This window comes from Haemorhous mexicanus, chromosome 1 (genome assembly GCF_027477595.1).
Source record: "Haemorhous mexicanus isolate bHaeMex1 chromosome 1, bHaeMex1.pri, whole genome shotgun sequence".
NCBI classification, from domain to species: Eukaryota; Metazoa; Chordata; class Aves; order Passeriformes; family Fringillidae; genus Haemorhous; species Haemorhous mexicanus.
Window position 1 is genome coordinate 65730196 of NC_082341.1, and position 13287 is coordinate 65743482.

The window sequence follows — 13287 nt, forward strand, 5'->3', positions numbered from 1 at the left end:
TAATGCTCTAGTCAGTTATTATCTGTTGCTTCTCCTTCCCTTAAAGCTTGCTTTAAAAATCTGTGATATCCTGAGAGGTGAATATAAAGTGTGTCTCTTTCAGATTCACTTAGACCCTCACTTGAAAAGGCTTTGTCATGCTAGCTTGAGCCTTGAAAGTGATGACTAGCAGGATTCAGATTTCTGGGCAGGCTTACAGTTTTCACTCACAAGAGCTTATTTGTTTCTTTATGGAGGTTTATGGCAGTTCCTTTTAGGCATGTGCATAACTATACATGTGCTAATGCATTAAAGCAGCAGCTGGGTGCTTGCTTGCTAGGTTATTCATATTTATATGTAGCTTGTGTTGTTGACATGGTGAGTCAGATTCCACTGTTACTGCAGACAAGGCAAAAAACTAGGGGAATGGCTGGATAACTACAGGCAGCATGATAAAGTCACTGGATTGCGTAAGAAATTGCAAACTCCTTAATGTGATTAAAGAAGACCTCAGACTTCCCAGTTCAGTAATAATATCAAATGCTGATCTGATGGGAAGGGGCATCTAGGTTTAAGAGCAAGCCATTTATAAGCTTGGAGGTGTACACAAAACAGCATTGACTTTTTTCCTTCCAACACCTCTGCATCATTGATCTACTGTCAAACACAATTTCTCTTGGAAAGTTTCTTATACCATTGTGGGGGTTTTGTTTAGTCAAAGGAAAAAGTCCAAAGGCATGAAGCACAGTAATTGTGTGTTAGGAGGCTTTGATGATGTGCCAGGTTACGGGATGACTGAGGTTTTCATGGTGTCTAGTTTCTCCAAAGGCAGCATAGATAAAAAGTGAGTTGGCTGGGAATGCTGTGTCAATGCAGGTACCAGACATGGAGTATGCCACTGGCTTCCCCTGGCACCAGCAGAGCTCACATCTTCAGAGCTTTTCGCCTTCACAGAAATAGATGACCAGTTATTTGAGGGTTGGGGTTTTTTATTTGAGCCAGAATGAAATTCCATGTTGCTTTCTGTTTGCTGAATGATTTTTTAAAAGTCCTGTCTTGGCATTTCTCTTTTTCAACATCTCTGTCCAAAAGCATTTTTTTTTAGCCATTGATATTTAGAAGAATGTTTCATTATGCAGAGAAAAAGGAGGAGGATTGATATTGTGCAGTGACATCAAGAAAATCTATTTGTAAATGCAATTTGTTCATAACATTAAAAAAATGTAGCCATACATTTTCAAATCTGTGAGTCTCTGTGGACTGGGAAAAAAGCAGGTCACGCTGAAAAATTACTGCACTATTTTGAAATCAGGGAAATGTGTAGTCTTTTAAGATGAGTCCTAGATCTGAGATTTCATACTGTTGGAAAGAAAAAAATGTTTCCTTGGATGTGTCCTTCGTTCACATCTCAGGCCACATCCATTGTTTTTTGCATGCTGCTCTAAAGGGTAGCATGTGGTTAAATACAGTTTTATGTGAGTGACCCATTTTTTTATTAATTTATTTATGTGACTGTTGAAAATTGAATATGTCACCTTTCAGTACCTGGCAAATGTAAGTAAGCATTTTCAAAAGTGGAAAGGAAAGGTGTGAGGGGGATTCAGGCTGTCTGAACTCCCTGCTCTGTGCAGGAATATGGATTGGTCTTGTGTGCTTCTAGTAGCTGAGGGGACTGCAAACAGCTGGATAGGAGGATTTCACCTTCGTGCCACCATCTGTAATGCAGAGAGACTTTCTCTGGGCTAATTTTAAAACTGCCATTTCTTACATTTACTTATTCATAGACTTACAATCTGTACTTTGTTTTAGAAGAAAGTACTTATTTGTAGCAATAGAAGAAGTTAAAAGGTACCCCAGCTCCTTGCAGCTTGTGTCTTTAAGCAGTTTTTATGCATTTGGAGCAGCTGAAGTTTGGTCAACATGGTACAGAAGTTCCTTTGCCAGTGTTTGCGAAGCTGCAGCTAAACTTGTATGAAAATGATTGTCAATTGTATTTTATATGGTGAGTTCAGAAATATCATTAATGATTTGGTAGCTAGAATAATGGTGCCTCTTTGATTGATAGTGTGAAAAGCAAATTAATTTTAAATGTGGAAGATGACCCTATTAACAGAAGTCTTTTCTGTGTTAAAGTTTCTGCAAGCTCTGATGTGCTGGTGGTGGCGCAGAGACAATTAACTTCTGTGTCTCTGAATAATAAAAAATTAAATTTAAAATAAATAAAAATTGAAATTACTTCTGGCAATTTTATGTATGAAAATACTTTAGCTGTCTCTGTCTCGCCAGTAAATCTACTTGTTATCCTGAAAATATGTCTACCATTTTCAGTTTGTGTCTGAAACCCTGTTACTTAAGTGGCCCCAATTTAAGAGAAAGGCGAGTGGGTATGTTTTGGTTGTTGTATCAGTGGTTATATTGCATGTGTGTTTATGTTGACTCTGGATATTTGCAGAGTATAGATCAACACCATACAGCATGCCTTTTTTTCCTACATGTTTCTCTTCAGCCCTTGGGAATATAAAATTCGAAGGAGGTGCTTGTGCTGCTTGTCACAAAATTCTCTGCAGCCCTAAAAGGGATACTGGAACTCTGATTATGGAAACAAGGTCACGCGCTGGAAAAACCCAGTGGGATTTCTTTAGTGATTTTGATTACTGCTGCTTGTCATTTGCGTTAGGATTTTAAGAATAGGGATTGGTGTTGGGAATAGTGATACCAATTTTCAGAGATCCTCATCTAAAAGGGGAACTAAATCCTTTGGGAAATTGTTTTCTTCTTGTGCAGCTTAAAATGTGAGATAGGGCTATAAAAAAGGCAATGAAAGATGTAATAATGGCTTGCATTCTGTTGATGAGAGTAAATCCAGTACCCTCAAAAGACTATATCATAACACAAACTTTTATGACCTAAGACTTTAATTTCCATTTTTCAAGACTGGCAGTAAAGAAATCTGTGATGCAGAAGTGCACTTCTTGTATGGAAAAAGTGACAAAGTTTCCTTATTTGTTTAAGATGGTTAGTTAATCTACAGAGATGACAAACCAGACGTTAGAATTATTCAAGCAGATAGTTTGTTTTCACCAGCTATACTTTGTCCTAGAAAGGTGTCATGGCAGTTTCCAAACATGTCATCTAGGTTAAGCTCACAGCAGGCATAATCTGTTTGGGAAATTAAATGTATGTGAGGGAATGCTTTGGTTCAAAGCAGAAGTTGAAGTCTTCTTCATTAAGTAAATAAAGGGACGAGTAAAGAAATGTAATTTTTCTATTCTGAGAGATTTTACCTTACATTTAAGGTTATTAAAGGAACTTACTTATTTTATGTATGTTCTTTAAATGGAGTGGGAACCATGTCAGCACATGGATGGAGGTGGTGGCTGGACCATAAAGTCTCTGGTGCCCCTTTCTCCCATCACAGAATCATCTTGGCTGGAAAAGACTTCCAGCCTTTGTCTCATCACTACCTTGTCAGCTAGACCACAGGAGTAAGTACTACATCCAGTTGTTTCTTTAACACCTCCAGGGATGGGGGACTACACCACTTTGTACTGGTCTGCTTCTGCCCTCAGCCATTCCCACACAAAAGTTCAGGTGACTTTTGTCGGAGAGTTGTTTTTCCACATCTCCAGACTGAGAGGCAGCAGTCTCTGAGACAGTTCTTCTGGGAGTGTGGTGCCAGGCCCAGTGGCAGCACCAGCCTCTGAGTCCTGGGTTCTTCCCATCCTTTGGCTTCCACACTGGCTGTTCAAGCCAGCTGGGGCAGGCAGCAGTGCATTCTGAAAATAGCTCTTTTTGTCATTGATTCTTGCATTTTTAAAGGTTTTCTGCTCACTGCATTGGGTTTTTTGTCCATACTCCCCAGTGAGCCATGTTACAAGGCAGGTGCCCAGTGATAGGGTGGCATGGGACTGTCTTCAACTGACTTCAGCTTGTTGGGGAAACCTCTTTCCCCTGGCTGTGTAGATGGTTCTCCAGCCGTGGCACGAAAATCTCAACAGATGTGGTAGAAATGCCTAAACACCACTAAGCTGGGTGCTCCAGCTCAGTGCCATGTATTATCTGCCAAAAGCTAACTAAGAGAGGATGGCAGCAGCTGCCAGCTGGACAACCAAATCTTCTCTTAGACCACATCTTTTCTCTTCTGACTCCTGCAGATGAAAACATGGCAGCCCTTAGGGGGAAGTGCTGTTGTTTCAGCTGTGCCTCTGTCTGCCCAGAGCAGTGTGGGTCTCCTTCCCTGGCTGGGTTGCTACTCAGCCTTCAATTTTGAACAAGAAAACAGCCCTCTTCATTCACTGTGATGGTTCAGATATACTGATAACTTCATCTCTCTTATTTCTGAAGGCTGCAGTTAAGTACTGCAAGAAGGTTTTATGCTAACGTTTGTCTAGGGAGCTTTTCACTCCATCAGTGATGTGAGATTGCATTTGTTGACAGTGGGTAATGTCTGTCTGTCTCCTAAGCTTAATAGAAGATTGTAACTCTGCCAAAGACCCTTGTCTGTAAGTGGATTTAAAAAATGCATTTACAGAAACAGAAATACCTCTTTCAACTTTGCAGTATTTTCCCTTTACCTTCAGAGTAAACAGTCTTTTTGGCTAGTTTAAAACTGTGATTTAATATAGATGTTTTCAGCTAAAAGGTTCAGAAAATAAGCATTTGAGCAAATTTGTCATGGCACTCAACATTACTTTCACTTTGGTGCTTGCTGTCAAGTGAATTTAAAGATTAACAAACAAATAACAGGATGTTTGAGTTGGGCTACATTGAAATTTTCTAAATCTCTTTTCCTTTCTTTGTTTTCTAGAATAGAATTAATTTTGAGCCTGCCAGGGACTTGCTTGTTCGTTGGCTGACACAGGTTCTTCTTTGCCTTTTCCATCATCACCATTTATAAAAAAATTTGCAGGCCAAATTATGCCCTCAGTAATATCAACCAAATTTGATTATGTCCATCCAAATTGTGCTCCTGTCTTAATAAAATTTCAGTGTTTAGCAAGACTGATAGAAAATTTTCTTTCACAGGACACCCATATTCCTTTTCCTCTCAAATGTAACAGGGATGGATATTTTTTTAACCTGTGAAACAGAGAAATTGTATAATTAATTCTCTTAAAATTTATCTCATGGCCACCTAACAAAAGCTTCTGTAGCTCCTGAGTGCATTTGTAGGCAAACAAACTCTAAAAATAATCTTGCTTCCTTGCATATTGCTAATCATAAGTAGTAGAAAATGAAAATGGCAATGAGGGATCTGCAGAAGCATGTGCATTATCTGGAGCAGACTGCGTTATTGTAGGCCTAAAATAAATAAGTTGAGGAAAGGTGAGAAAGAGTTCAGTAGTAACTGATGAGTCTGGCCCCCCCTCCTTTCACCTCGTGCCTTTTGCTGGCTCTGCCATTTTTCTGCCCATGCAGTTCAGCCAGTCCAGAGTATTTACATGGCAGAAAACTAGCCCAGGAAAAGAATATTTAAAAAAAGAAGTAATTTTCTTCTAGTAGAATAAACTACACATGTTCATTAAGAGGTTAGGTGAGCACCATTTGGTAGAAATGGGGGAGCAGAGTACCTTGACTGAAAGTTGGAGGAAGAGGGGATCAGACTCCTCATCCCTTTTGATAGTAGCAAGCTGCTTGACCTGGCACATTTATCTTGTCTAACCACAGCCTTAGGATTGGCACAGTCATCTCGTCTAACCACAACCTCAGATGCTAGAAGGGACAACTGTTGCCAGGAATATAAGCAAAAAAAGATTCAGCTTAAAAGTTCATTGAAAAGTGCTTCACAAGTGGTTTATGTTTCTCTTGAAAACAATCAAAACAAAAATCAACCCATTGCCAGCTGGTCTAGGGAAGTGATTGTCCCACTCTGCACTGCTGCAGCCTCAACTCAAGTCCTGTGTGCAGCTTTGGATGCCACAATATAATAAATATATAAAGTTGTCAAAGAGCCCAAAGGAAGACTACAAAGATGGTGAAGGGCCTCAAGGGGAAGCCATACGAGGAGCTGAGCTCACTTGGTCTGTTCATCCTGAAATAGGAGAGAATGAGGGGAGACCTCATCGCAGTCTGTGACTTCCTTGAGAGGGGACGAGCAGGAGCAGACACTGATCTCTTCCTTTTGGTGTCCAGTGACAGGATTCAAGGGAATGGCCTGAAGATGTGTCACAGAAGGTTTAGGCTGAATATTTGAAAAGAGTTTTTGACCCAGAGGGTGGCTGGACACTGGAACAGCCTCCCAGGGAAGTGATCATAGCACCAAGCCTGACAGAGTTTGAGAAGCATTTGGACCATGCTCCCAGGAATGGTGTGACTTTTGGGGATGGTGCTGTGCAGGGCTGAGAGTTGGACTTGATAATCCTTGTGGGTCCCTTTTATTTAACTCCGGATATTCTATGATTCTGTCAGTCATCTCCAGTACCCCCAAAACCCCACAAATAAATGCACCAAGAAAGTGCCACCCAAAACAAACAACCCCAAACTCACCACTTACATAGTGGTGAAATTCGTTGCGTTGACTCTCCATGAGACAAAACTTGGCCTGAATATCAACAGAGAAAACAATTTTGTTTTCCTTGACTCAGGGTAATTTTGCATAGCTGCTGCCTTGGGTTTGTTTTCTGTATCAGCAGTCTGTAGAGCACCCTTTAATGTGGACAGACAAACTGTTTCATTCTCTCTTTATCAACTGTAAAATCTCCAGCCTAAATTTGCACCATGGCATCTTTTTGGCTGGTATTTAAGACCAAAAGAATGGTGGTGGTTTTTTGTCACATGGTTGCCAGCTCTGTCCAAAATTTTATCTTTTGTCAATTCCAGCTTGCCTGTTATGGAAATGAGAATAAGACATACCCCTGCCTCTGTCATTAAAATAGCATACTCCATTTTATTAAGAAAATAGGAATGTAGTGGAAAATAAAATGAGTATTACAAGTAAGTGCAGAGAGAAGTTTCGCTCATACACACAGACTGTGTAATGCAGTTTACTGTAGTCAGTCCTAGGGAAGTGTATTTTCTGAAACTGTCTATTCTTGGCTTTGAAGAAGGCCATTGCTAATTATTTTTACACTGCAGCTTTGAGCTTTTAGTGCAAGACTACACTTGAGTGCTTTCAGAGTATTAGAGAGAATATGTTTTCAGCCATCAAGGGACTGTCTTGTGTCCTAGGACCTCCGCAGCAGTTTGTATTTGATGTGGGGGCGTTTTAGAAATGACTTTCTGTTTTAAATAGTTTGAGAACTATTTGCTCCAGCAGGACATTTCTAAGGCCATTAGGCTGTGTTTAATTGGAGCAGGTGTCATGTGTGCTGTAAGCCCCATTGTGTCAACCCTGGCAGTAAAGTGGTTTTAGAAGAAAAAGCAGAGATTCTGTAACTGCTGATGGGCACAGTAGCCAATTCAGCAAGTTGCCTGACACAGCTGCCAATGTACCATACTCTTCACCTCAAATGCCCTACTGTGTTCAGAGGCCTTGACTTGTGAAGAGTATGGGATGACAATCAAAATGGGTTTAGGGATCCTTGTAGTGGTGTGGAGTAAACGGAAAGCACCAGTAGACTGGTGTCACATTATTTTAGGTGTCATTGATCCACATCTGAATGTAGAATTTCTAATGTGAAAAGGAAGAAAATCAGTCCCCTTTTTAGAGCACTGAAACTCTTCAGGAATTAGTCACATTTGTTTCACGGCTCATAACAGCCTGGGAGATTGGTCTGTGCTCTGAGTGCATGCCTCCACATTTCAGTTTGGTTTCATTTGAATCTTTTGGTTTAAAATCTGCAAGAAACCATTCTGAATAACTGTTCTCTTTAAGTAACTGAAGATGATGAGAGGTTCGTCACATAGCAGATCCATTCTAGAGCTTGTGGGTGAATGTCTTCCAAAAAATAAATATAGCCTGGTACATATACTGTTAAGTCACAGCAGATTGCTTTCCATAGTAATAAATGTGTCTGCATTTTTAAGTCAGTGTGTGTGTCTGACTAGCACAGATTTATGACAAACAGTTAAGGTGATGTTGTATTCAGAATTAGTTGAATACATATTTTCAATAACATGCCTTTGCCCTTTGTTTCCCTCAGTTTAAATGAATTTAATACTGGGTGTTGTTGGTTAAATCAAAGGTACAGAAGCCTTGGGCTTAGGGCAACAAGGGGTAACAGTGACAAGCTTAATTCATAAGTGGTTTTTTTGGTACCTCTGAAGGAATTTCCATCTCTGAGTGCTAAAGATGGCTGAATTTCCACCCTTATCCGTCCTGTTTTCTCCCTTCATGAGACTGTTTGTGAGCATTGCAATCACAGTCAGAGCCATGTGATGTTTCAGATCTGTCCACTAAGAGGCTAACTCATTCCAGATAAGCCCTGAACAGACAACATTCATTTTTTACTTTGCTCAGAATTTCCTGTGCTTTGTTCTGCATCTGCTTGTGAAAGACTGCGTTATCTTTGAAAGCCTTCATCTCGTTTTCTTTATTCAAGCTATATGCTAAAATGGAAAAAGGGAAGAGCTGGAAGGAGCCCAGCTGGAGCAATCTGCCAAAGATCCCACAGAGGGATGGAGCTGGCAAACTCCTGAAACCTCATCAGCTGACCTCTGGTACAATTTGGGAAGCCAGGAGATAAGCCACTTTTCCTGCTAAAGGTTTGGCAGCCTCAGCCAGCCATTCAGAGTAATGCCTAAAGACTGCACCAGAATTGCAATTGCCTTTTTCTCCTCCTTCTTTCATCTCTCACTCAGCTTCAGTAGTGGTTGACCTCAAAAATATTTCAGTTCAGCCTCTTCTTAGTCTTTGTATGTGTGTGTGCATATGTGTAAACAGTCATGTTAGAGTTAAATCACATCTTGACATGCTCTCTTCTAGACAGGTTACCTCAAAAGCAGGTTCTCCCTAAAATACCTCCCTCAGACGGTGGCTGTTGTCTCTGGTGCTGTGAAAGGTGAGAGTATTCCATGGCCCACTGTTTTGAAAGATGCCCTGCAAGCACCCCAGTTTTTTTAAGTTACATCTCCTGTGTATGTAGATGGATTGAAAGAAGCTTAAAAGCGATGAAAATGGCACAGAAGGAGTACAGGTTTTTTCCTTTCTTCACAATGTGGGAAATTTCTTTCTGTTCAGGGTGGAAATGTTAGCAAGAGGGTGCAATGATAGAAGTGTGTCCTTTCATATTGGTGAATTTTCTCATTGAGAAAAGGCATCTGAGTTGTACTGCCATATGCACATACAGGTATGCTGGAAGGATGTGGCTGAAGAGGAATTTCATCCCCTTTTGTTTTTTCCTGACCCCTGTACCTTTGCTGGGATATTGAGATCTTGTTTCAGAGCCTCAGGCTCTCTCTCAGTCTGTGGCCCCATATACCAGAAGGAAATGATGAGATTGCATGGAGCCACAAACCTGAGGCTTGGTACAGGAGTGGGCTGAGGCTGGGGAGAGGCATATTCCTGTTACATAGTCTGCGTGCAGGACTTGATTTCTCTCCCCTCCTCTTGTTTCCCGTGGTCTGTCTAGAAACATGCTGTTTCTCTTCCAAGGAGAAGACACCTAACTTTTCTCTTTAATGTGACAATTTATTTGATGGGGCAGTAAGCAAATAAGTCTGTTTTGCCAAGATAATAAAATCTGGTGCTTTCTAGAGTAGTTGTTCTGCCTCTTTGCATCTCAGGAAGTCAGCAGCAATTCCCTTCAGGTGGAAGTCATGAATAAGGAATAGAAGTTACAGGAATGTGGCTTGAATTCCAAATCTTCTGGAAACAGGGGTTTTTGCTGCTCTTCTCCCCCTCCCCAAAATCAATTGAAGGTGGCCTTTTGTGCAGCAATGAGGTTTGTGGTTAGGGACTAGTTGTCAAGTTTTATTTAGATGGAAACCTGTCCCAGAAGCGTTACCTCATCTCATTGTCCTGCAGGGATGAACTTCAAATGACAGTTTACATTTGCCTGGAACTGACCTTCTCTAATTGAAATGAACAAGGCTGTCTTATCTAAGTAGATAAACACAGCTCATTTGCAATTGTAGATTTAAATGCACTCTTTCATAGATTACCTTGGAACAGTATGGCTGCTGTCCTTGAATATTTAAAGTCTCATTAACAAGAGACCAGAATTGAAGAGTAAATGTTCTTTGTGAAAAAGAGGTTTTTGAGCTGCAAACTGATGCTGATCTCCACTCAAAACTGTTTGGTACAAAGTCCCCTTTATGCCAGCATGGAAGGTGCTCCAATAAAACTGGCATGCAAAGTCATGAAGGTTGATTAACATCCACAGCATTACACAGGGTTATATACAAATACTCTGCTCATAAAGTAGAATAAATGGGCCGTTGGTTAAGGCATTGCTTAGCACAGAAAACCACCTTCTTTTCTGTTGTGGATCTAGGCTTCTGTCATTAACACCCTGGAAAGCAGACCTTTTAGAAATAGTTGATTAGAAAAATGAGTTTAAAAACTTCCTGCAAACTTGAATATTGGGATTTATGGGGAAAGTTTTACAGACTTTCAGATTCTCTGGCATAACTGGATATTGAGATGGTGCTGGATTGCCATCTGGCTAGATCAAAATTATAACTGCTCAGTTATTTTCTATTTAAAATAATTTTGGACTCACTGGGGATAGTCTCATGAAAACTAGATTTGCAGAGAAACTTAGAAAGGGACAGACTCTTGTGAGAAAGAGTCTGCTCTTCAGTCTGTGCTTTCCTGCTTCCAGGAGAAATTCTGCCAGGAACAGACAAAGGGCTCAGAAATCTTACCAAGGTTTTGGGAAAACAACTTTCAGGGTTTTTTTCGTGGCTGATGTCCCTCCTGACCTTTGTTGACTAGGTAGTTTTTCAGGCAACAGGAATGAGACTAGACTGAAGGAGGTGGTGTTTTTCATGCTGTTTCCCTTTTCCATTGCTTTCAACCCAAGTAAAGTACTGGTTTGGTGTCCTCTTGTTACGAGAAGTCCTCGGTTCCCTAAAGTATTTAAGGGCAATAGGAGGGATATCACTGAGCTCTAAAGCTGAATTCTGTTCTGCAGCTCAAAGGAGGAGGTTCTCACCCCAAGGTTTGGGGGAGGGTAGTAGTAGCAATTTCAGCAGGATCTGGGGAATTCCTGCAGTATGAGGAGGGGGGAGATGCCCTCTATAAGGGGCAGATTTTGTCCTGATGTGGCCTTTTATGTGCAGAAGATTATCTGGAGAGTAGCACTACTTAGATGGGTCCTGTTCTAAAACCTCGTGGGGACATGCCAAATGAAAATACGACCTCAGCAGAATTAATTTGCTAAGGTGTAAGAAACTTCTGTTTCAAAAGTGCACACATTTCTCTCTTCCCCCTGCCACCCCTACTCCAGAGCTTGGAGCTCAGCTGACTGTAGGTAGTCTTGTGAGAAGAAACTGGGGTATGGCCCTTCTGATTGACCCCTCAACAGAGAGCTCATCTGAGAACTTAAAGAAGTACGTTCTCTTAGTCAGAAACTACAGTGAAGAACAAAGGGAGAGCTGCTGAAACCTCATGGATTGCAATAGCTGCCCACAGTATACATACTTTCTCTCAAAATTTACTAAAGTGCAATTGATGTTTAAGTCTAAACTTAAGTTTATGTTGCAGTTTTGCTGTACTTACTAACAGCTATGTGCAGCACATGTTGCTGGACACATTTGTGCCATCTCTAAAAACAGACCATCCAAAACCTGCGTGTGTCCCTGAAACACTGATGCATGGCTTCCTTCAGAATTATGGAGAAACTGTTCCTGGTCCAAGTCTGGCAGCATCTGCTGCTGCTGCCTGTCGTGAGAGATGCTCCTATTTATACTCCTTGCTCTCTGTGAAATGTAGGTCAGGATTTTTAGCTTATGATTGCCCATAGGACAAATAATTTTCAGATCCTTCCATGTTAATACTGGACAATTAGGAGTACTTCCTTTCTGTTTATCTGAGCTCTTCATCTTTTGTTGACAACCTTTTTCCCCCTTTTTAATTGGAAGGAGGAAAAGGTGTTTTGCTGTTTCTCAGTGTACATTTCCTTTACAGCTACTTGTGTTTTTTATTCTGTCTTTGTCCTCTTATTTCCTGGGCTCCCTTTGAAGTGTGAGGGTCAGTTCCCGTGCCAAGCAGTGCCATGCCGTGCTGGCAACTCCAGGCTGCTTGCTGCAGGCTCAGTGTTACAGCCATGGAGATTTCTTTTTTCCTTTCCCCCACCCCAACTCCTGGGCCATCCAGCCTAATGTGAGAACAGATTGGCCTTAGTATTTGGAGAAAAAAAATCTATAATAAGCACTGGGGACATGCTGGTAAAAAGCATCAGCATGGTATACCAGCTCTGTTGGAGTACTGACTGTACATTAATTCTCTAACTTATAATTAGCTATATTAAATTCCAATTTTCTGAAAGGAACCATTATCAAATAACACTCTGTTTGAAATCTCAAAGAAACATAAGGAATGAAAGCTTAGTCCTCTTATGCTTTCATCTTTCAGAAGCAATCCCTATCTCAACATCTTGACCTACATTTTCTTTTTACCCTCTCCAAGAAACATTGTGTGGATTTAATGTCTCAGAAGGGAGGTAGGGTTTTTTTTTAATGGGTATGTATGTGTTGACATATGAAGTTTGGGAAAAACAATGAGGCCTTCATGTCCCCAATGACTTTTTTTTTTTTCCTTTCTTTCTTAAGGCTTGAAAGTATTTTCTATAGTATCTCTGCGGCAGATTTTCTTTTCAAAAAGCAATTAAATGTAGAAAGTCCAACCTATTATTTTATGGTCTACTTATATAAATCTTGCTTCTGCCAAAGCCTTTCCTGATTATACATGGCAGTAGAAAAATAAATTGGCCATTCATTCCTTCTTGCATCCTACTCTCCATTTGCATCTAGTGGTACATTTTCTTTTTATGATTAAATGGGATGTTTTTTTATGTTTTTTTGTTTGTTTTGTGGGAGATGGTATGTTTAAAAATACTGGGTTTGTTCCCATTGGTTCTCGCCCTTGCTGTGTAGCTGTTTGGTGTTACTAATAACCAGTTTAACAGATTTACTAATAAACACAGTGAGTTAGGCTTTAACCTGGGTGTCCTGAACGTACACAGGAGCAAAGGCTGTCAGTGCTGCTTTCCCATTAGATTGGTCCATCGTTCCCTGCTCAAAAGGTATTTCCAATACTCAGGGTGTGCTTGATGCCATCCTCTCTGCTTCATCCCATCACATGGGGTTATGTCCCGTCTTCTCTGACTGCAGGATGAATGTTGCTATAGCATTGCCCCATGTGGGAACAGGGAGAATTCTTCTGTCTTTTGTTCAGGGGGGTTTTTCTTGGTTTTTGGGGGGGCC

General features: G+C 40.7%; 1 protein-coding gene across 1 annotated transcript in view; it reads left to right on the forward strand.

Moving 5' to 3' along the window:
- JARID2 (jumonji and AT-rich interaction domain containing 2) overlaps positions 1-13287 on the forward strand; it is a 213024-nt gene that overhangs the window by 93901 nt on the left and 105836 nt on the right. The gene's annotated exons all lie outside the window — the stretch shown is intronic.